This window comes from Rana temporaria, chromosome 3, assembly GCF_905171775.1.
Source record: "Rana temporaria chromosome 3, aRanTem1.1, whole genome shotgun sequence".
Lineage (NCBI taxonomy): Eukaryota > Metazoa > Chordata > Amphibia > Anura > Ranidae > Rana > Rana temporaria.
The window spans coordinates 338,339,940-338,365,475 of NC_053491.1; the positions used below are offsets into that span (position 1 = coordinate 338,339,940).

The 25,536-nt window shown below is 44.0% G+C and overlaps 1 protein-coding gene across 1 annotated transcript in view; it reads right to left on the bottom strand.

Annotated features, from left to right (window-relative positions):
- The window catches only part of SGCD (sarcoglycan delta), a 605,373-nt gene that overhangs the window by 447,987 nt on the left and 131,850 nt on the right, over positions 1 to 25,536 (bottom strand). The window contains exon 2 of the mRNA XM_040345086.1: positions 13,822 to 13,955. The gene's annotated coding sequence lies outside the window, so the exon portion shown is untranslated. The remainder of the gene's footprint in view (positions 1 to 13,821; positions 13,956 to 25,536) is intronic.

The window sequence follows — 25,536 nt, forward strand, 5'->3', positions numbered from 1 at the left end:
CCCCACACATTACAGTCCTCAGCCTTCCCCCCCCACACATTACAGTCCTCAGCCTCCCCCCCCCACACACTACAGTCCTCAGCCTCCCCCCTCCCCCTCCCCCCCACATTACAGTCCTCAGTTCCGTCCCCCACACATTACAGTCCTCAGCCTTCCCCCCCACACATTACAGTCCTCAGTTCCGTCCCCCACGCATTACAGTCCTCGGTTCCATCCCCCACACATTACAGTCCTCGGTTCCGTCCCCCACACATTACAGTCCTCGGTTCCCCCCACACATTACAGTCCTCAGGCTCCCCCACACACATTACAGTCCTCAGCCTTTCCCCCCACACATTACAGTCCTCAGCCTTCCCCCCCACACATTACAGTCCTCGGTTCCGCCCCCCACACATTACAAGTCCTCGGTTCCGCCCCCCACACATTACAGTCCTCGGTTCCGTCCCCCACACATTACAGTCCTCGGTTCCGCCCCCCACACATTACAGTCCTTGGTTCCGTCCCCCACACATTACAGTCCTCGGTTCCGTCCCCCACACATTACAGTCCTCGGTTCCGTCCCCCACACATTACAGTCCTCAGTTCCGTCCCCCACGCATTACAGTCCTCGGTTCCGTCCCCCACACATTACAGTCCTCGGTTCCGTCCCCCACACATTACAGTCCTCGGTTCCCCCCACACATTACAGTCCTCAGCCTCCCCCACACACATTACAGTCCTCAGCCTTTCCCCCCACACATTACAGTCCTCAGCCTCCCCCCCCACACATTACAGTCCTCGGTTCCGCCCCCCACACATTACAAGTCCTCGGTTCCGCCCCCCACACATTACAGTCCTCGGTTCCGTCCCCCACACATTACAGTCCTCGGTTCCGCCCCCCACACATTACAGTCCTCGGTTCCGCCCCCCACACATTACAGTCCTCGGTTCCGTCCCCCACACATTACAGTCCTCGGTTCCGTCCCCCACACATTACAGTCCTCGGTTCCGTCCCCCACACATTACAGTCCTCGGTTCCGTCCCCCACACATTACAGTCCTCGGTTCCGTCCCCCACACATTACAGTCCTCGGTTCCGTCCCCCACACATTACAGTCCTCGGTTCCGTCCCCCACACATTACAGTCCTCGGTTCCGTCCCCCACACATTACAGTCCTCGGTTCCGTCCCCCACACTTAGGGACAGATCGGAGGGAGGCACAGCATGAGGAGAAAAGTTGCAGGGAGGGAAGCGGGACAGTTCTGGATGGAGGGCCGAGGTAACAAACAGGTGATTGGCTGCTAGGATGAAGGACAGTCCTAGCAGCCAATCGCCTGTTTGATAACCTCGGGCAGCTCCACCCTCCACCCAGAATTGTTCCGCCTCCCGCTGTCGGCTCTATAAACGACGCAGGAGGAAGAAAAGTCTCCTTGCGGTCCGAATGGCAGAGTGCCGCGGTCCGCATTTGGGGCTCTCTCATGCCGCCTGCTCGCGGCCCGGCTGCAGAAGTGCCGCGGCCCGGTAGTGGGCCGCGGACCGGGGGTTGGGGAACACTGCTCTACATGACTGGAAACCTCTTGCTGACTAGCTATGAGAACAAATAACCAACCATCAAGCTGTTTCAGGTGATGCATTTATCTGTCCTGTCCCTTTTGTATTGAACTGTACTATAATTGTGCAGTCCCCCCTCTACATTGTAAAGCGCTGTGTAAACTGTTGGCGCTATATAAATTGTGTATAATAATAAAAATGTAAGGCGTCCTTGTTTTTTTTAAGTATCAACAGTAGAAAGTAGAACACGAACGTCAGAGTCTGTTTGATTCCCAGATATCAGGGACTATACCAAATATAACATGGCGTTGCAGACTGGGTCAAACAAGAATATCCACAAGAGAGGCAACTGGGCTGGATAAGCTGTTAGGCACAATTTAGGAGGTTCAGGGGGAAAAGGGGCAGCAGGAATAACAGGATAAAGTAGATGGAAAAGAGAAAATAAAGGAAAATGAGTCCCCCCCAGCAGGTGGCTAGGCACCCCACTCATCACCCTGGTTGAGAGAGCTCAGAGAGATAGGCCTCTGTATATATGAAATATTGCCAAGGTCTCCATGCTGACCAAAAAGCTTCTTCCGTGTTGTGCAGGGTTGCTGTAAGGTACTCATGTTCCTGATTTCATTTACTTTAGCAAACCACATAGATTTAGTCAGCGGCTGCGTGTCCTTTCACCAAAGTGGAATACAGGCTTTCGCCGAATTCAGTGGTTGAATGGACATAGAGAAGACAAATATTTCCAGATAGGTAATTTCAATAGATCAACCAAGTCCACGGTCGTAAGGCTCTTATTTATAGCTGTCACCTCCTGGGTTTGGCGCCCTGGTTTTGCTGTGACCATATCTATCCATGTGGTCCTGAGGCCTCGTACACACGACCGAGAAACTCGTAAAAGAAACATTGTTTTCCTCGACGAGTTCCTTGTCAGGCTTGTCGAGAATCTTGTCAAGCTTTTTTGCATACACACTGTCAAGACAAAATCTCGTCGTTCTTAAACGCGGTGATGTACAACACGTACGACTGCACTATAAAGGGGAAGTTCGATTCCACTGGCGCCACCCTTAGGGCTGCTTTTGCTAATCTCATGTTACGTTTAAGTAAAAGTTTGGTAAGAGACGGTTTGCGCTTTTCAGTCTGTTACAGCGTGACGAATGTGCTATCTCCATTACGAACGCTACTTTTACCGAAGGTGCGCTCCCGTCTCATACTTTATACTGAGCATGCGCGGGTTTCTAAGCATACACATGAACGTGTTTCTTGTTGTAAACCAGCCCGACGAGAAACACAACGAGGAAATTGAGACTCCCGACGTGAAAAAAGATAACTTGTTCTCTTTTTTTCTCGTCGAGAACCACAACAGTTTTCTCAAAGAAAAACATACACACGACCGTTTTCCTCAGCAAAAAAGATCTGCCACCAAGTTTCTTGATGGATTTTGTCGAGGAAAATGGTCATGTGTACGAGGCCTCAGACTGCCGATTTCATGAAGCTGATCAGTGGCGGCTGGTGCTCAAAATTTTTGGGGGGGCGCAAACGAAAAAAAAAAAAAAACAATTGCAGCCTCACTGTACCTATCAATTGTCACCACTGTGCCATGCCATCAAATGCAGTCACTGTGCCATCAAAACGCAACCACTGTGCCATCAAAACGCAGCCACTGTGCCATGCCATCAAAACGCAGCCACCGTGCCATCAAAACGCAGCCACTGTGCCATCAAAACGCAGCCACTGTGCCATGCCATCAAATGCAGTCACTGTGCCATCAAAACGCAACCACTGTGCCATCAAAACGCAGCCACCGTGCCATCAAAACGCAGCCACTGTGCCATCAAAACGCAGCCACTGTGCCATGCCATCAAAACGCAGCCACCGTGCCATCAAAACGCAGCCACTGTGCCATCAAAACGCAGCCACTGTGCCATGCCATCAAAACGCAGCCACCGTGCCATCAAAACGCAGCCACCGTGCCATCAAAACGCAGCCACTGTGCCAATGCTTTAAAACGCAGCCACTGTGCCATGCCATCAAAACGCAGCCACCGTGCCATGCCATCAAAACACAGCCACTGTGCCATACCAGCAAACGCAGCTACTGTGCCATCAATTGTCACCACTTTGCCATCAAACACAGCCACTGTGCCCCCAATTGTCGCCACTGTGCCCCCAATTGTCACCACTGTGCCCCCAATTGTCACCACTGTGCCCCCAATTGTAGCCACTGTGCCCCCGATTGTTGCCACTGTGCCCCCACTTGTAGCCACCATGCCCAGTACCCCCCCCCCTGGCACTTACCTTTATGGCTTCTACGTCCCTCGATGTCCCTCGTCCCGCCCTCGATGACGCTTCAGCCAATCAGGTTACCTGATTGGCTGAGACGCCTGTCAGTCTTATCCTCGGGCGTACGGCCGGTACGTCCCGAGGATGAGCTTCCAGAAGCCGACTACAGCCTCAGGGCTGTACTCGGACAGCCTATCAGGGCCGCTGGCCCTGATAGGCACTTCCACACAGCCAGTCAGCTGCCGCTATTCAGCTGACCGGCGCTCAACTTCCGGCCAGCTGAATAGTGGGCGGCAGCGGCGAAAATATACAGATTCATACAGTGTATGAATCTGTATATTTTACTGGCTGTGAGCGTGCCAGAGGGGGCGGCGCTCCTGCGTCCCTACGGACGCACCGCCACTGCTGATCAAAGACAAGCACAAAAGTGGGAGACAACATTGTCTTGTTTTTAGAAGGATGGCAATAACAATGCCTTCCATAGTAGTTTTTTTGATAATTAGCAACATTTTCATTCTGCAGCGTACTCATTGAACAGCATCTATTTTATTTTATTTTTTAAATGATAGCTTCCAGTTTGATGTCTGCTCAGTTAAAATTTAGATGCAGTAGCCAATACTCTTTATTTTAGAGAGTTCAGCGACTATTTTGGTTTTAATTGGGGTTGCCATTGGGAACTGCTTCTAAACCCCTCTACTTCCCTCTGCTCCATCTACCCTATTCCTCTCTCCTCCAATACACATACACTGTCCAAGCAATCTCGTACCCAGTGCTTTTGTACTAAGTCTTTTTATTATGTCAGACCTCTACTTTTTAGTCTGTCAAATATCTACTCAACCTAAGCCAATAATAGACTTTGATTTTTAAAGTCTTATGTGAGATTGATGTGCCAATAATCATTAATGCAATGTTCCGAGTAGCAGGGTCAGGTAAAGGACATAGCATATGACACTGACCTGACACTGATATGTGTAACTGGGAAGATAAAAAAAAAATCCTAATTTCCTACTCACATACCATTAAAGACAGTGGGCTAGATTCAGAGAGAATTTACGCCGGCGTATCTATAGATACGCCGTGTAAATTCAAATCTGCGCCAGCGTATCTTCTTTCTGTATTCAGAAAGCAAGATACGCCGACATTAGCCTAAGATACGACTTGCATAAGTCTCTTACGCCGTCGTAAGGTGGCGCTCCCGTCGTTTTACCTAGTTACACCGATTCACAAACGTACGTGCGCCCGGCGGTAGTTTTTTACGTCGTTTGCGTAAGTCGTTTTCGGCGTAACGTTGCTCCTGCTATTAGGTGGCGCAGCCAATGTTAAGTATGGACGTCGTTCCTGCTTCGAAATTTGAATTGTTTGCGTAAGTCGTTCGCGAATAGGGCTGGACGTAATTTACGTTCACGTCGAAACCAATGACGTCCTTGCGACGTCATTTGAAGCAATGCTCACTGGGATATGTACACGGACGGCGCATGCGCCATTCGTAAATCACGTCAATCACGTCAGGTCATCACATATTAGCATAAAACACGCCCCCCCTTCCACATTTGAATTACGCGGGCTTACGCCGGCCCCATTTACGCTACGGCCCCAAGTGCTTTGTGAATACTGCACTTTCTCCTGTAACTTGCGGCGGCGTAGCGTAAATACGATACGCTGCGCCACCGTTACATTGCGCGCCCCTACCTGAATCTAGCCCAAGGTCAAGTATATGGCTAACCCATTCGTTTTTTTTACACAAAGACAAAAAACCTGTAGGAATCCTATATCCAAACTAAAACAAGTTAAATGACTTTTGTGATTTTCGCAACCATTTTGGTATGAATTGTGCTGGCTAGTGGGAACTGCTCCTGGAGCTCACTCCCCTCTGCTCCATCTATCCCAATGAGATGGACTTGCTCTTTAAACTTCCACTCCCTCTAGTACACACACAGTGTATAGGCAAATGTTCTGCAATCTCATGCTCCAATGACTTTATCCTTCTGGGCTTTTTCTATTATGTCAAACCTCTGCTCAACCGAACTCAAAAATAGACTTTGACTTGTAGAGCCTTGTTTCCAGACTGATCTGCCAATAAACATTAGTGCCTTGTTTCTATGCATGATTTCCTGTGTTCACAAGAGAATGATATGCTATGAAAACAACATACACAACTTTGACAAATATGTTTTTGTTCCCTTTAAAACAGTTTTCCAGCTTTACCATTTTGGACAGCTTATGACTAGTTTGTGTAGTAAAAAGTAAAATTAGCAGGTGAGGTTTTAAATGTTACATATAGCCCCACCTGCCAGTGAAACATGGCACTGCAGTTTGACCATTCAGGTATAATAACAAACTTTTCAGATAATTCTGTCTGGATGACCAGTAACAAGATTATGCACCTTCATTTTCTGCTCCATCCCCCTATGGAACCAACATTAGGTGGTTTAAAATAGACGAAACCCCAAAAATCCTAAAGTCCCATATAAGTTTAACATGTTAATGTCTGTTTAAACATAATTTACAATATTTTCTAGACAAAAATATAAATACACAAATGAAGTACTGTATATATAAGGGGGTCTGTTTTACCTGCCAAAGTGTTGTCTTTTTGCTCATCCAGTTCTGAGATTTACAGAGCTCTGCTGCAGTTCAGTAACACTTATGCCGCGTACACACCATCACTTTTTGTGATGAAAAAAACACGACATTTTTTAAAACGTCATTAAAAATGACCGTGTGTGGGGAAAAAGTTGTTTTATGTCTTCTGAAAAACGACAAAAAAAAAATTCGAACCTGCTTAAATTTTTTGTGTCGTTTTTCAAAACGACGTTTTTAAACCCGCGCATACTCCGAAGCAAGTTATGAAGCGAGCTTGAATGGAACAGAGTGCCGTCGTACGTGCTGAACGTAACCGCGCTTTGCTAGAGCATTTTGAAAAAACGATGGTGTGTATGCTACGTCGGTTTTTAAAATGAAGTTTCAAAAACTTCTTTTTTTTTTCATCACATAAAACTTCGTTCTTTTCTATCCCAAAAAACGACCGTCTGTACGCGGCATTACAAGTTTATTCTCCACCCCACCATGTTACTGGTCAATGAAAGAAAAAGCAGCAAACTGACTAACTATGCCATAAAGGTCCTGGTACAGAAACTTTCTGTTATAGGGTGACATCGCTCTGTCCCTGTCTCACAATTGTGCTCTAGTGTCGTCACCTTGTCACATGGGTTTCAAAAGGGAGACTACAAGTGGCCGTTTCAATACACTTTACACAGGTGTGATCCACTGTTGTCACCATCAGGAAACTTACCACCAGCAATGCCATGTAGCCATAAACTTGCATGTAGATAGTAAGTGACTGCAGAGAGGTTGAAGGAGATCGACAGCACTGTTATGCCATAAACAATGAAAAAACAAGTATTTTGTTAAGCAAAAATGCAATTGCTGTAAAAGAGAAGTACGGCCAAATCTTTTTTGGTCTTACTTCTCTTCTGGGTCACAGGAGTGCACTTACTTTTTTTGCTCTCCTGTAACCCAGAGTCAGCTAAAAGGGGGCTAATGCTAATGTCACAGAGCAGCTCTGGTCTTTGGAAGGATCCCGACCATATTGTCAGGATCCATCCAGCTGCCTGATTAACAGCTGGCTTTAGTTGAGAGCCAAAGCCAGCTGCCCCCTTCTCTAGCCCAGCACTCCAGTGAGCTGCTCTCTGAGAAGGCTAAGACCTGAGAAATCAGTGCTACTGTAATCGCTTAGTTCTTGGTCTTAGTGATGACGTGAGTGGGAGAGCTGCAGCATCACACCGATGCTACAACATAGAGGTGATTATGAAGGTTTGTTTGTTGATGTACCCCAAACTTTTCCTTTAAATATATAGTACTTTAGAAAACCTAAGGTCGTCCACTTAGGGCTCACACCTATTTGAATGTTATTTCCCATTGTTTTCAATTTTGAAAGGAAAAATAATAGGCTCACTTTAAAGAAAGAACAACATATACTTACCCTCTTTGCTGCCTTGATGTCCCAACCATGGGCGTAGATAAAGGGGGGTCAGGGGTGTTCAAACCGCCCCCCAGAGTATCCTGGCAAAATGCCCTGACAGTGTCCCTGCTGTTTAGCCTCAGCATCAGCACAGTAGAAGCAATCAGAGTTTTGGAGTGCATCAGCCAGCCCCCCTCTATTGTGCCCAATCCCCTCAGTTTAATAAGGGGTTCCCCCGAAAAGCATGAAATTACTGCAAAGTCTCATTGCAAAGCCTCATGGCCCCACTCTGCTGTCACATGTTTTTACCATACATCTCCAACATAAAAGTGTAAATGATGCCTTTGAGTTTGAAAGACCTGAACCCCCCCCCCCCCCCCCAGGAAAAAAAGTCTCTATGGCCCTGACACCAACAGACCACATACGAATTTCTAGACTGTAAGCTCTAATGAGCAGGGCCCTCTGATTCCTCCTGTATTGAATTGTATTGTAATTGAACTGTCTTCCCCGATGTTGTAAAGCGCTGCGCAAACTGTTGGCGCCATATAAATCCTGTATAATAATAATAAGAAGAAGAAACAAGAGAAAGCTCAAGGTGAGCAGAAACTGCCACAGGGAACTATATCTTAGGCCTCATACACACGGCCGAGAAACTCGACGGGCAAAACACATCGTTTTTCTCGTCAAGTTCCTTGTGAAGCCGCCGAGGGCGAGCCAAATTTTCCCATTCCCATCGGGGGGAAAAGAAGACATGCTTTCTTTTTGGCCCGACGAGATCCTCGTCGGTTTCCTCGTCGAAAAGTGTACACACGACCGGTTTCCTCGGCAAAAAAAAAAAACTTCTTGCTGGTTTTTGCCGAGAAACTCGGCCGTGTGTACGAGGCCTTATACTGCGTACACACCATCACTTTATATGATAAAAAAAACGACATTTTCTGTGAAGTAAAAAACGACGTTTTTGAAACTTCAGTTTTCAAAAACGACGTTGCCTACACACCATCGTTTTTTCACAATGCTCTAGCAAAGCGAGGTTACGTTCACCACTTTTTTCAATTGAAGCTCGCTTCATAACTAGCTTCTGGGCATGCGCGGGTGTAAAAACTTTGTTTTAAACGTCGTTTTTTGCTACACACGGTCAATTTCTGTGAAGTAAAAAACGACATTTTGAAAAACGACACATAAAATTGAAGCAATTTTTTTTGTTGTTTTTCACAAGACATAAAACAACGTTTTCCCCCACACACGGTTAATTTAAAGTGACGTTTTTAAAAACGTCGTTTTTTTTCCATCACATAAAGTGATGGTGTGTACGCGGCATTAGAGATTGTACCTGTAAGGCCCCGTACAGACGACCGAACATGTCCGAAACAGGTCCGCGGACCAGTTTCAGCATACATGTTCGGTCGTGTGTAGGCCCGAGCGGACAGGATTCCAGCATACATTTGCCCGCCGGGCCTTTTCCCAGCGGGCAAATATTTCCTGGCTTGTTTAAAAACAGTCCGCTGAAATCCTGCCCGCTCGGACATGTTTGGTCGTCTGTACAGACCTACCGTACATGTCCGAGCGCCCGCCATCCCTCGCATGCGTCGAATGACTTCGACGCATGCGTGGAAGCATTTAACTGGCAGGCCCGCCCACGTCGCCGCGTCATCGTCGCGGCGACGGTGAGGACACGCCCCGCGTATTGTTTACGCGCGGATTTCTGTATGATGGTGAGTACAGCCACCATACAGAAATCCCCGGGCAGACATGTACGGTGAAAACGGTCCGACGGACCGGTTTCATCGTACATGTTTGATCGTCAGTACCCGGCATAAAAGGTATAGAAGTCAGTATCAATGCTTCATCTTTGACTAAAAATAAGAGTTTTGTACTTACCGTAAAATATTTTTCCAGTACATTGAGGGCCACAGTAATATATTAATTCATAGACACGTGGCCCTGCACATACACATCTAGGAATTTACTATATTGTATTACTCAATGGATAATTGAGAAATATCACATTTTGGTGGAATGGCCCTTTGAGGTTGCTTAAAAATCATTTGAGTTGCACAAAAAATTCTCTTGCCATGAATGTTAGGTAGACAAGAGCACACAAATGTTATACAGCAGCAAGCTATCAGCAATGTCCCTAAAAAAAAAATACTAATTGTTTTAAACTTTTACAAAGTTTTGTAAGGTTGTGGTCTGTCAAGAAACAGAGCAGGAGCATGAAAGACTAACACAGTCAGGGTAACTCTGTGTTTGAATTAAGCAATGCACTGCTCATTCCTGCAGCAGTTGCCCTTGTCACGTCCGCTAGGGTAGCTGAAGAATTTAATAAGGGATCTTTTAAGCTTGACTTTCATGGTTATTTTAAGCACTTGCTTGCCAATTTAAGTGCACTGGTACAGTTACAGTCTCTGCCTCTCCGTTCCACCAGGAATTCTTCCTCTGTGTTTTTATCCTAGATCTCTCTCTGATCAGCTCCTGAAACTTGTCTCATGTTTATTATATGAGTTTAATAAATGTATCCTATCCTAAGTGCTCCCAATCAAGCCCTGGTATTAACACATCTTACCCATACTGCAGATTTGGCTTTTTTTGCAAGCGTTCTGGAGCTTTTACTGCCTTTGGAGACATATTATTGCTTTTCTGTTCTTGATTCCAGAATCACTTTTTTTTTTAGTTATGTTGTGGATTATGTGTCCTCACAGTTATGTGCAGGCATAGACAATAAAGTGAACCTGTCATATACCTGGCAAAGTCAAGCTGAGCATATGATGAAAGAAATATCCGGAGATTCGGAAATATTAGACAGTTGAAGTTATGCGCAAATCATAGTTCCATATGTAGCACTACTCCCGTAGGAGCTGCTGGTTTAGATTTGGGCCTGCCGTTACCTTAATGTTCACCATGCTTGTCCTAGGGGTCCTTCTTGAAGAGTTACAAATATCCACACCAACACTTTGTTTTCTTTTTCTTCAAGGGTTTTATTAACCACTTCCCGACGGCCGTACGACTATATACGGCTGCAGGGTGGTTCTACTTCTCTGGGGCGCCGTGTTTTTACGGCCGCCCCTTTCCGCGTTCCCCGAGCGCGCTCCCGAGTGCGCAGCGGGGAACTTCTGTGCTGGCCGTGTCCCTAGGACACAGTCAATCACAGATCGCCGTGAACGGCCAATCGGAGTGGCCGTTTGCTAGGCGATCTGTGCGGCCAATGAGAGATGATCTCATATGTTTACATATGAGATCATTTCTCATTGCCGGCTCTCACAGACAGCGGTGCTGTCAGGGAGAGAGGAGACCGATCTGTGTCTCTTGTACATAGAGACACAGATCGGTCACCCCCCCAGTCACCCCCCTTCCCCCACAGTTAGAACACTATATAGGGAATACATTTAACCCCTTCCTCACCCCCTAGTGTTAACCCCTTCCCTGCCAGTCACATTTATACAGTAATTAGTGCATATTTATAGCACTGATCGCAGTATAAATGTGAATGGTGCCAAAAATGTGTCAAAAGTGTCTGATGTGTCCGCCATAATGTCACAGTCGCAATAAAAATCGCAGATCGCCGCCATTACTAGTAAAAAAATAATAATAAAAAAAAATATTTCTGTCCCTTATTTTGTAGGCGCTATAACTTTTGCACAAACCTGTCGCTTATTGCGATTTTTTTTTTTTTCACTAAAGATATGTAGAATCGGCCTAGACTGAGGATAAAAAATATTTTTTTTAAAAAATTGAGCTATTTATTATAGCAATAAGTAAAAAATATATATATTTTTTTCAAAATTGTCGCTCTATTTTTGTTTATAGAGCAAAAAATAAAAACCGCAGAGGTGATCAAATACCACCAAAAGAAATCTCTATTTGTGGGAAAAAAAGGACGTCAATTTTGTTTGGGAGCCATGTTGCACGACCGCACAATTGTCAGTTAAAGCAACGCAGTGCCGAATCGCAAAAAGTCCTCTGGGCAGGAAGGGGGTTTAAATGCCCAGTAAGGAAGTGGTTAAACAAGTTCCGTTAGAGGGGTGAAGGGGGTAGGGAAGATTCAGGTACTTTGCGGTTCACGGGTATGATCTTGGATCAAGAGGATACATCGTTTCCACACTGGATTCAGCAACCACCGGATAGGCCTCTCTCACTGACCTAGGAATCGGTGCGAAGCTCGTTCAAAAGTCTCTGCCACAACTTGATGAGTGCCGTTGAGTAGTTGCACAGTCCTCTGCCACAGGATCATGTAACCACACACACACTTTGCAAAGTTCAAATAAGATTACACAGCTCACGGTGCCAGGATCTTTCAGCCATGCTGGCCGCACAGTGAGGTAAATTGCGCCCTCCAATTGGATCCCCAATTGTTCGGCTTCTTCCCTCATGAAGACAGCACGGGACCTCAGGGACCACGGGACCACGGGTGCGCAGGCGCCGAATAGAGCTGAGCCGACCCGAGCTTCTTTCGGGAAGTCGTGACGCGCTGTACGCGCCATCGTTTAGCATGTCAATCAATTGGCATGTCAATAGGAACGCCCACTCCCATGGGATTCCCTACCCGGAAGCCGTGGTGAATTCTAAGGATAAACGCTATCTACGGCGACAAAAAAAAAAAAGGTCAGTGTAATTTTATTTGCAGAACTGGGCTGGATGTAGTGTTAGAAATTTTTTATAGGGTGAACCAGCGCTTTAAGGTGTGTACTAGGCTTAACAGTTTCAATGACCCTTAACAAACATGCAGCAAGTAAAATAAAAAACAGCATTTTAGCTTGCACATGATTGGATAATAAAATCAGCAGAGCTTCCCCTCATTTCAGATCTTCCCCTCAGATTTACAGCGCACTTTCAGTGCAATTCCAAATGCACTTTGCACTTGTAGTGCAAAGTGGATTTGCCTTTCGTAAATAACCCCCATAGGGCTAGATTCAGATAGCCCGCCGTAACTTTGTGCGGGAGTAGCGTATCTCAGATACGCTACGCCGCCGTAACTTAGTGAGGCAGGGGCTGGATTCACAAAGAACCTGCGCCCTAAGTTACGGCGGCGTATCGTAAATCTGCTGGCGTAAGCGCGCCAAATTTAAATTTTGAAGAGGTGGGCGTGTTTTATGCAAATAAAACATGACCCCACGTAAATGACGTCTCTAACGAACGGCGCATGCGCCGTCCGTGAACGTATCCCAGTGCGCATGCTCCTAATCACGTCGCAAATAGTTAATGCTTTCGACGTGAACGTAATTTACGCAAAGCCCTATTCGCAAACGACTTACGCTAACGACGCAAAATTCGACGCTGTCCCGACGTCCATACTTAACATTGGATACGCCTCACATAGCAGGAGTAACCTTACGCCGGTAAAAGCCTTACGTAAACGACGTAAAAAAATCCGCCGCGCGCACGTACGTTTCTGAATCGGCGTATCTTGCTCATTTGCATATTCTTCGCCGAAATTAACGGAAGAGCCATCTAGCGGCCAGCGTAAATATGCACCCTAAGATACGACGGCATAGGAGACTTACGCCGGTCGTATCTTAGCAACATTTAAGCGTATCTCAGTTTGAGCATACGCTTAAAGTTGCGACGGCGCGGATTCGGACTTACGACGGCGTATCTACTGATACGCCCGTCCTAAGTGTTACTGAATCTAGTCCATAATGTTTATTCCCTAGTCCATTTTGGGAACAAGCAAAGTATGGGTGCGGGGGGTGGCTATGTCAATATACCGGAACCATGGAAAACAAACGTAGCCACACACGATCACAGCAACAAAAAATAAATCTGGAGATTTGGAGGAGGCTGAGAGCCTTAAAAAGTATAGAAGATTTTTTTTTAAACCATAGTTTAGTGTCACTTTAAGACAGCAATAGCTTTAGCCAGACTCAGTCTGGCCAATTAGAGGTTTCTCAGTCCCATCTCACTTGTTATTTATTAAAATTAGGACACAGTGGGAGCGTGATGCAGAACAGCGCCCTCTAGTAACAAGATATGAATGCGATCCCTCATGGATACATAGGGCCCAAACCCCTACTATAATGCTGCTTTATTCACACTCCAAGAGAAATGCAATAAAGAATCTTACCTTGATCAGTCCTAATCAGCTTTGGGCAGTATCCGTATCAAAGCATTGAGACACAGGAGAGATGCGGGATACTAGCAGAATTTCTGTGTAAGATGTTTTGATGTCCCCAGGGTGATGTCTGATATCTGTGCCACCTGAAAAACAAGAGGAAATTCACTTGGATGAGCAAGATAATATTTGGGAACTTACAACTTGGAGCTCGCCCTGAGGGGAATGTTTGCACTGGCTTGTGGGAATAAAATACCTTAGCATAAGGAATGCATTTTTTTTTCTACTATAACTACAAACCTGAGGGGTACAGTGCATTAGAGATTTCATTTTATCCTAGAGTCACCTTCAAGTCCTAGATATTTTATATGACAAGAAGAAAGTCCAGATGAGACTTGTACATTGAACTGATCCATTTTAAGGCAAACCTGGACTATAGTAACAGCCATTATGAAGGCTGAACATATAACCACACATGTCAGTTATCCCAATTTTGGAGAGTTGGTCCTGATTTTCAGTAGAATGGTCTTAGTTATTCCCAAATACAGGCATGTCTGGGGTGGACAGCTTGGGCGTCCTAAAGTGTATCTAAAACCAGAAAGAAGAACAGTTTGGGACTTTGATGCGTTGACCTGGTAAGGTCCAGTGCCTCCATTCCTATCTAAATGAAAAAAAGATGAGAAGTGGAAATTGGACTTTTAATGAAGCACGTAGGTATAAAAAGATCACAATTATTGTATAGGTCCATAATATAGTACAGGGATATGCTATTAGCGGACCTCCAGCTGTTGCAGAACTACAAGTCCCATGAGGCCTAGGAAGACTCTGAGGCCTCGTACACACGACCGAGTTTCTCGGCAAAAAACAGCAAGAAACTTGCTGGGAGATATTTTTTTGCCGAGGAAATTGGTCGTGTGTACATTTCCGTCGAGGAAACTGTCGAGAAACTCGACGAGCCAAAGAGAGAGCATTTTCTCTATTTCCTTGACGGGAATGGAGAAAATTGGCTTGTCGAGTTTCTCGACGTCTTCACAAGGAACTCGACGAGCAAAACGATGTGTTTCGCCCGTCAAGTTTCTTGGTCGTGTGTACGAGGCCTGACAGCCACAAGCATGACACCCAGAGGGAGAGGCATGATGGGACTTGTAGTTTTGCAACAGCTGGAAGTCCGCTAATTGCATATCCCTGATATAGTACATAATGATAATCATGAATCACTATAAAATATCCATATATATGTAAATACAATACAATAGAGGTAAATACAATACAATAGAGGTAAATACAATACAATACCACATGGTTACAGAAAGTTAAAGTGGTTGTAAATGTTTTTTTTTTTTTTTTACAAACATTTAATATGTAATCCACTGTGCAGCTCATTTTGCACAGTGTGGCCCCAATCCACGACTTCTAGGGTCCGCTGCCGGCTCTCGAGGCTCCTCCCCACATCAGATAACCCCTTGGGAGAAGCGCTCTCCTGGGGGGTTACCTTGCAGGCGTGCTCCCGAGTCATTTATTTGGCGTCCGTAGCCGCTGAATGTATGATTCGGCCTCACCCCCCAGTGCCCGCATCATTGGATTTGTTTGACAGCAGTGGGAGCCAATGCGCTGCTATCAATCTAACTAAGCGCCTAGAGGCGATTCAGTTTGCATGTGTTGCACTATATAAGTTTCTCACTCACTCACTCACTCACTCAATCAAGATCCAGGACTCCGTGGAGAGAAGCAGAGCACGTCACCGCCGAGTGAATTCCACAGCTCAGGTAAGTAAAACAGGGGGGCCGGTGACTGCCAGAAGCTTTTTCACCTTAATGCATAGGATGCAGACTTGGTCCACAAAAAGAAAACCATAAAAGGTGAATGGATACCTACCATTATTGACTTGCAGGCTATTATGTTGGAACGCTCTTTGTAATCTCCATAATGACTATTCCAGACCTTACACAGAGCTAATATTAACATTCCTTGCTCCATGTGAAAGCACTGGGCCAATCAGGAGACATGTAGTGCTGTCACATGGGAGAGAGGCAGTGCTGGATATTTCTCTTAAAGCGGGAGTTCACCCGAAAAAAATTTTTAACCTTAGATTGATGCTCATTTTGTCAAGGGGAATCGGGTAGTTTTTTTAAAATCAAAGCCGTACTTACGTTTTTAGAGAGCGATCTTCTCCGCCGCTTCCGGGTATGGTCTTCGGGACTGGGCGTTCCTATTTGATTGACAGGCTTCCGACAGGCTTCCGACGGTCGCATACATCGTGTCACGAGTAGCCGAAAGAAGCCGAACGTCGGCGCGGCTCTATACGGCGCCTGCGCACCGACGTTTGGCTACTTTCGGAAAATCGTGACGCGATAGATGCGACCGTCGGAAGCCTGTCAATCAAATTGGAACGCCCAGTCCCGCAGCCCATACCCGGAAGCGGCGGAGAAGATCGCTCTCTAAAACGGTAAGTACGGCTTCGATTTAAAAAAAAAACTACCCGATTCCCCTTGACAAAATGAGCATCAATCTAAGGTTCAAAATTAACTTTCCGGGTGAACCTCCACTTTAACTCCCAATGGCCAAAAAAAGTGAGATGGGTAAAAGGGAAGGTGAGTATGGGGAAATTAAGTTCATTTTAATATTACCAGCAGAATTAAAGTGCTTCTAAACCTTAGCACATCAAATATTTTGAGGAAAGTCATCCATAAGACATATTTATTCCACAGTTAATCCTGTAACAGTCAATCTCTGCCCTGCTGTAAACAGCTTGAAATAAATACAGCATACTCCAGATCATATGGTGGTTTAAAGTCAGCTCAGACATAGTCTAATTTGTTTTTTTCAGCACTCATTCCATCTCATTGTAATTTATGACTCTGCCTGGGGCCAGGTGCAACATACTATCAATGAATGAAACATCATTGTCTCGCTGATAATTGGCGATATCCCAGCATTCAGTGCCAACACTTTGTAGAGCTGCTTCCAGCTATATAACTTTCAGTAGATGTATCGGGGAGTTCACCGAATCCCTAAAGAAGGATTTTAAAGATAACAAAATGTGTACACTTATTTCTGACCCTGCTCTGTTATAGCATGTGTTCCCCTCCCTATCCTGCATCTTTTAAACCCTTGGGGGCAGAGACAATGTGGTGGTTCAATTCCCTCTGTGAAGCCTCGTACACACGACCGAGAAACTCGACGGGCGAAACACATCGTTTTGCTCGTCGAGTTCCTTGTTAGGCTGTCGAGGATCTCGGCGAGCCAAATTTCCCCATTCCCGTCGAGGAAAAAGAAGACATGCTCTCTTTTTGGCTCGACGAGATCCTCGACAGTTTCCTCGTCGAAAAGTGTACACACCACCGGTTTCTTTGGCAAAAAAAAAAAAGTTTCTTGCTGGTTTTTGCCGAGAAACTCGGTCGTGTGTACGAGGCCTGAGATGTTGCAATAAAGTGGCATGCTATAAGAACGAAAAAAAATAATAAAAAGAATAAATCAGAGTGCAAAAAAAAAAATAGTTATTTTAGAACACTTTTTGAAGTGAATAAACCTGTTATGAACTTTGGCAATTACAATTCTAAAATGCATAAAAAAGAAGCTAACATCTATAAAATGTTAAGTCTAGAGATATAGGCGTTTAAAATCATAAACCTTTTGCTGTAAAAAGTCAAACTTGGCTCCATCACCTTCTACTTAAGACTTTTTATTGGTGGTAGACCGCCAAACAGAGCCTTTTGGAAAAATGGAACACATGGGCAGGGCCAAACTTTTGTTGGTAACATTTGCTAACAAATGTATTAATTCATATGGGCTTTAAATGGCCCCCCATTAGCCTCATTATTTTTCACCCAAAAAAATAGACAGTGAGAAAAAATATAAAATGTAAAGTGGACATGCACAGATATCAAATACATCAGCGACAGTTCCGGTCCAGCACTTAGTCCAGGAGCTGAACAAATCAGATTCTGGGCTTCTTTTTCTGCTTATGAGTGTTTCATAGGAGCACTGGCAGCAGGTAATCTGCAGAACATCTCTCAACCCTGGGCAAGCCTCTACCATCCTAGCTCCCTGGTCAAGCAATTCCCACTCCTAGCATGTAATAACAGACTCAGCAAGTCTGAGCAGGGTTGAGACGGACAGATTTTGCTGTGCAAGGATCAATCTGATCCCTGCACAGCAAAATCTGTCCATCTTAACCCTGCTCAGATTTGCTGAGTTTGTTACTGCATGCTAGGAGTGGGAATGGCTTGACCAGGGAGCTAGGGTGGTAGAGGCTTGCCCAGGGTTGCCTACTTGTTGCCGCTAAAAGGGGTTGCCTGACAGGGTGGTGTACCTAAATCAGCCTTTTTCAACCGATTTTACACCTCTTTTCCACAGATAAATCCTCAAAAAAAATTTAGATCTTGGGGAATCCCTGCTAAAAGTCATTCATTGGAGACAGTGGGAAGAATGCCCATTATATTGTGGGCCAGCGAGAAAGTTGCTCCACTTACAGCGGTGTTCAAAATGCCCCCCTTACAGACAGCTAAAAAGATCATTGCTGTCAAACAGTTGGCTCTGCCAATCAAATGGGAGGTCAATCAGTCTCTGCTTAACCAGTTGCCGACCGCCACACGCAGATGTACGTTGACAAAATGGCACGGGCAGGCATATGGGCGTACCCGTACGTCCCTTTAAATTTGCCGCCCAGTGGGCACGCCCGCCGCGTGCCTCGTGAGCATGCTTGCGAGTCCCAGGAACTCGATGTTCCTGGGCGCCCCACGATTTCGGTCGGCAAAGGCAAAACAGGGGGATGCCTTTGTAAACAAGGCATTCCCCTATTCTGCCTAGCGACACTGTCACTAATGGCTGTTCCTCATGATCGTCAGCGGTCATCAGTGACGTGTAGCCACACCCCCTAACAGTAAGAATCACTCCCTAGTACTGACTTAACCCCTGCAGCGCCACCTAGTGGTTAACCCCTTCACTGCAAGTGACATTTTTACAGTAAACAGTGCATTTTTATAGAACTGATCGCTGTAAAAATGACAATGGTCCCAAAAATGTGTCAAAAGTGGCCGATGTGTCCGCCATAAAGTCACAGTCACAATAAAAATCACTGACCGCCACCATTACTAGTAAAAAAAAAATATCAATAAAAATGCCATAAAACTACCCCCTATTTTGTAGATGCTATAACCTTTGCGCAAACCAATCAATAAACGCTTATTGCAATTTTGTTTACCAAAAATATGTAGAAGGATACGTATCAGCCTAAACTGAGGTAAAAAAAAGGTTTTCATATATTTTTGGGGGATATTTATTATATTGCATTTTTTTTCAAAATTGTCGCTCTATTTTTGTTTATAGCACAAAAAATAAAAACTGCAGAGGTGATCAAATGCCAACAAAAGCAAGCTCTATTTGTGGGGGAAAAAAAAGACGTCAATTTTGTTTGGGAGCCACGTCGCACAACCACGCAATTGTCAGTTAAAGCGACGCAGTGGCAAATCGCAAAAAGTGGCCTGGACTTTGACTGGTCCGGGGCTTAAGTGGTTAAGGAACCCTTAGCAACCTCTGAAGAAAACGCTAGGGTTTCCCGAAACCCTGGTTTAGAATGACATAAATAGTTTGTTTTGTTAAGGTACCCCTGATCTCTTATTATTTGGGTCCATAAAAAGTATATAATAAAGCTTTAAAATATGCTTACAATAACTCATATGCAAATGAGTGCACAGTTTACCATGAGCTGCAGTAATGCCTTAAAAAATATATGTCTTAATGCAACACAAATTTAATGCTTTCCTCTGCACATATGAAAGAGGAGTGGTGAAGTCGGGCCCCCCTATATTTACTAATTTGACCACCGCTGTTATAAATAGACAGTAACTTCATTTTTTTTCTTCTTATAATAATCAATAAATGGCATTAGGTTTCTGTGTTAGTGAAATTTTGTTTGTGGATTGTGCAATTTAGCAGAAATGACTCTGCTCATCCTTACATATGCAGGCTCCCTTTCCTGCTTTGAAGTACCACACTGTGGGCGTTATTTACGAAAGGAAATTCCACTTTGCCCTACAAGTGCAAAGTGCACTTGAAATTGCACTGAAAGTGCACTTGGAAGTGCAGTCGCTGTAAATCTGAGGGGTAAATCTGAAATGACGGGAAGCTCTGCTGATTTTATCTTCCAATCATGTGCAAGGTAAAATGCTGTTTTTTACTTTCCATGCATGTCCCCCTCGGATCTACAGCGACTGAACTTGCAAGTGCAATTTTAAGTGCACTTTGCACTTGTAGTGCAAAGTGGAATTTGCCTTTCGTGAATACCCCTCAGTGGTTTGGTTTACTGCTCCTTCTAACAAAGCAAGTATCAGGCCCCGTACACACGACCGAGTTTCTCGGCAGAATTCAGCCAGAAACTCGATCGGAGCTGGATTCTGCCGAGAAACTCGGTCGTGTGTACACTTTTCAGCGAGGAAGCCGACGAGGAACTCGTCGAGCCAAATAGAGAACATGTTCTCTATTTCCTCGTTGTTCAATGAGGAAAGTCGGCCCCGCCGAGATCCTCGGCGGCTTCAACACTGAACTCGACGAGAGAACTCGATGTTTTTGGCACGTCGAGTTCCTCGGACGTGTGTACGGGGCCTAAGTCAACTCACTGAAAACAATACTCCCCCTGTGTGGCTGCTATCAAGCAGTTATTGAAATTAGCTCCCGATAGTTCCCTCTAGTGGCTAATCTTTATATTTACTACACAAATATGGCAAAGTAAACTTTGAAAAAATGTGACTGTGAAGCCTCGTACACACGACCGAGAAACTCGACGGGCGAAACACATCGTTTTCCTCGTCGAGTTCCTTGTTAGGCTGTCGAGGAACTCGACAAGGCAAGTTTCGCCATTCCCGTCGAGGAAATAGAGAACTTGCTCTCTTTTTTGCTTGTCGAGTTTCTCGGCAGTTTCCTCAACAAAAATGTACACATGACCGGTTTCCTCGGCAAAAAAATATCTCCCAGCAAGTTTCTTGCTGGTTTTTGCTGAGAAACTTGGTCGTGTGTACGAGGCCTTAGACTATAAACGAATTCATGGTAAACACTGCAAAGAAAACTCAAACTATACTTACTAGAAATATACTATAATTACCCTTTATTTGCACCTAATACATAAATACTATAAATAATTTGAATGGACATTTAAATGGGCTGAAAAGCTGGACAACAAAATTCAGTTATGCAAATATATTCAGTTTGCTCCAAAAATGAAATTCAAGGTTCATTTAGGGAAACTAAAAACAGAATCATGTTAATGCAGTTTTCATCTACTGTTTTAACTAATAAAAATAAATGATACACACGTAGCAGTGTAAGTGAAAAAAAAAGGTATACAAAAAAAGATCTAAACCTGGTTTAAGTTAAAAAGAAACAGAACAGAAGTGCAGTTTAATAAAATGCACTCATAATGATGCATTTCCTTTAATAATTTGCTCATACACTTGTGCATTTAATCTTTCTACAAATAAAATAATTATTATCTGCCCAAATTACACGGGTCTTTAGTCTGATATAGAAAACCTGCAGTTTAATTGCTTGATTTAAATTTCTTCGACTAGAAGGGAAAAAAAAAAGCTGAAACATTGCTTTTAATTATGCAAATTTATATCTGTAGAGCCAATTTAACAAAAAAGCAATAGCGATGATTATTTATTTGCATGATAAAATGGCAGGCATGTTACCTGGCTAATTGACTGACAGTTTTTCTTAAATATGCTTCAGAATATTTTTCATGCTGTTGTGATAAGATCGTGTTTCCCCCCCCGTGCCCCACTCAGCTGTCACTTTTTTTCAACGTCTGTCACTCAGCCCAACAAAGCTACAGGAAAAGGCAAAATAATGGAAGCAAAGAGCATGGAGAAATATTACATTTTGCACATGACACAGTAAACTCAGGAAAGAAAGGAAGCGCCCACTTGCAAAGATAAATACGTGAAAATTATGGGCTATGAATAGATGCAAAAAAAAAAAAAGAACAGTAAAATAATTTTTAATGTTTTAAATATCAGCAGAGACATTGCTGTATGATTACACTCGAAGAGCTGTATTATTATTCCAAACCCCAAATTAGAAGACGTATATCTACGAGGACTAGGATTCAATAATGACTCAGCATGTCATTTTTAAAGGATGAGAATGCCAATATAAAAATGTCCAACTACATCCACAGCTGTTTTATGAAATATTTTGAGTGTGTCAAAGAATTAGAAATTCTGAATTAGAATTTTTTTGGTGTTCATAGAGGTTGGAAGTGAAATTTCATATCATGTTCTCATTGGCATCATCCCAAATATACATGGAACAAGATAAATAAAAACATGGAGTTAGGTACCATACAGTGCAACGCATCACAGTATATAGCGTGGAAACATAGCAGTTTGTATATGTGTTAGATGGTGGATAGGTCAACACGTTTCGCAGGAATCCCCACTTCTTCAGGACCCCACACGCATATACAGTAAATAGCTTTTAACTGCAACGTTGATATGTTATGCCGCGTACACACGATCAGTCCATCCGATGAGAATGGACCGATGGACCGGTTTCATCAGTTAACCGATGGAGCTGACTGATGGTCCGTCGCGCCTACACACCATCGTTTAAAAAAACGATTGTGTCAGAACGCAGTGACGTAAAACACAACGACGTGCTGAAAAAACGAAGTTCTATGCTTCCAAGCATGCATCAACTTGATTCTGAGCATGCACGGATTTTAAATTTAAAACAAGTTGGCTTTTTTTTAACCGATGGTTAAATAACCGATGGCGCCCACACACAGTTGGTCCAATGGTCCATCAGACCATTCTCATCGGTTTAACTGATCGTGTGTACGTGGCATTACTGTATGGTGCATCAAAGAAGAGGCAAAAAAGATCTCCCAGAGAGGGACACGCTTACTGGCCCATGGGAACAACCCACCACACATACAGGGATGATGATACAACCTTTAAAGATGTAAAGGGGATAGCAAAATCCCCTAGCAAGCAAACCTCAAAATCTTATGTATGTGACAACAAAGTTCCACGTGTCACTAGCCCAAAGCTCTGCCTTAGATATCCTTCAGGGACCATCTCTGGCCCTAAAAGGGGGTTTTATGCATCAGCAATGTGAGCAATGTGAGTCCCACCATATATAGAGTACAGCACATCTTCAATGATTAAAGTTTACAAAAAAAAACAATGTGTTTCAACTGAAAAGTTGTAAGTCTTTTTCAGGGGGTTGGTATAGTGGTATAATATGCATGTATCATACCACTAATTAACCTTCTTGATATGACTATACAGGCATGTGGCACCTTGAAACTTCTTTGGGTCTAATTAAGACTGTCAATTAAAACAAGATAATAATAATAATAATAATAATAATAATAATAATAATAATAACAACAATGTATATTTTGTTAGGACAGCTTGGTGACGAGCTGGCAGGTCTGGATCCAAGAATAAATGGTAAGAAGCACTTGGGTGCATGGCATTCGATCCAGTAATTAGGAAGTAGAGGACGATGGGGGAGGCCTCAGTCGATAGATTACAAAACATGATGTGGGTTTAAGTGGGGGGGGGGGGGTAAGACATCAGTGGGAGGGTCATTAATAGTTTGGTACCACTGGGTGTATTGGAAACATTGTACTATAGATTCTTGAGTACCTATGGACAAAGGTTTGAATAAAGGAGTCTTAAACCTCTAAGACATTTTGAACTCATGAGTTCTTATTTGAGGAGGCCTCCCCCCACTCCATGCGGAGCATATAAGATGATATAAACAGGATAATATTAAATAACAAATAAAAAATATATATAATTAAGATAATATAAAATAAACAGAGAAGTGGTGGGGGGTTCCGGGTAAATGCACTGATAAAGAACAGCTTTCTGTGCCACAAGGAACATGACAATAAGAAGTTGTTTACAACCTCTATATATTTTGATTACCGGGATATTGATTAGTTCAAAAAGGTGGGCAGGAGTTTTAAAGAGTAACTTCACTTTTGTTGAGAATCAATCCCCTTTGAGTGATTAAGGTACTCTGCAAGGATTTTAATAAACTTTGTTGCAGATTCCTTCTGATTTCTGCTCTGAAGACAAATCTGTTTGTGTCTTTGGATGCTAAATCTGAATAAGAGTGACTATTTCATTATTATTCATCCGACGCCCTTGCAGTGTTCTAATGAGGAAACGTGCTGTGTCGGTATCCCTTTGGAAGTATCTCACCAAAAAATTTAATTTTTGTTGCAGAGGATGCCTAAAATCTGACTTAGTGCAGACTTCTGGGAAAATCAGCGAGCCAATCACACGAGCAGGAAATTACATTTCTGGGCACTGATATGCACTAAAGCAGGGGTGTCAAACTCAATTTCATTGTGGGCCGCATCAGCATTATGATTGTCCTCAAAAGGGCCGGTTGTATTTGTAAGATTAGATGTCCAGCTTATCCCCTCCCTTTACATTAGATGTCAAGAGCCACCCCACCATCAGAAGTTGAGTCCCCCACTCTCCTTTACATCACAGTGCACCCCGTTTTCCTTATGCTACTGCTGGGAAGAAGCTTGATGCATTGCTTGAAAGCAGAAAGTAATGGTCTGGAATAGGACCAGAGGAGGGCAGGAGGGGTGCGAGGGCCACATGAAATGGCCTGGAGGGCCAGATTTGGCCCTCGGTCCTTGTGTTTGACACCTGTGCACACCTTTGTTGCAGTGTATTGCAATGTATGTTATTGCGCTGGTTATCCAGAGACTGGAGTAGGCTGCTAATATTATAAATATGCAGGTATTCTTTTTAGCATCCAGAGTTTCCATGGTCTTAAAATTCAAAGGCCTAAGAAGGGGGGCCTTTTGAACCCTTGAAATGTGTTGGTATTCCTAAAGAACTTTGTGACCCTTTATGTGGACCATAAAAACTATTGGTACTCTCGTTTCTATTTATTTGTTGACAATACACTGTATATAAGCACACCAGAAGTAAAAAAAAAGGGTTTTGCTGCTGCACAGTGAGATCCCACAATCTCAATAGTCACAGTTGGAGGGTAAGCCTTCGCATTTAGTAAGTGGTCTATAAAAACATCTTTTCAGTTTTATTGCATCTTGCGAGCCTGTGCCACTCTTTTCCTGCACTCACTCCATGTTTAAAGCAAAGCTATAGTTAAAAAAGTATTCCCATAACAATAAATATTTCACATTCGTGCTTTAATAAAAAGTGACAGCTTAAATCATGACCTTATTTAACTTGATATCGGTGCCATTTGTCAACATAGGTAAACTACGCAGTTGCCTAGAGTGACATATGGGGGAGAGGGTGCTACAACCGTAGTTTTTACACACAGACAGTATTTCATTGACCAGGGTGGGGAAATGAATAATAAAGCCGGTGAAGGTGAATATTCATTATAAGCCCATTGTAAGTCAGCAATTTACTCCGCAGCCAGGCTGCACCTGCCCACCACCTCCAAAAAATTAATTGAATACACGATTTGGATTTACGATGACCCCTTTTACACTGGGGCATTTTTTAGGCCTGAAAAACTCCTCTCCTGCAGCCCCAGTGTGAGAGCCTGAGTGCTTTCACACTGGGGAGGTGTGTTTGCAGGACATTAGAAAAATTCCTGCAAGCATTATTTTCTGGGCGGTGCGGGAGTGGTGTATACACTGCTCCTTCACTGTCCCTGCCATTGAAATCAGCAGTAGTGATTTGTGGGTGCTTTTAACCCTTTATTCGACCGCTAGCG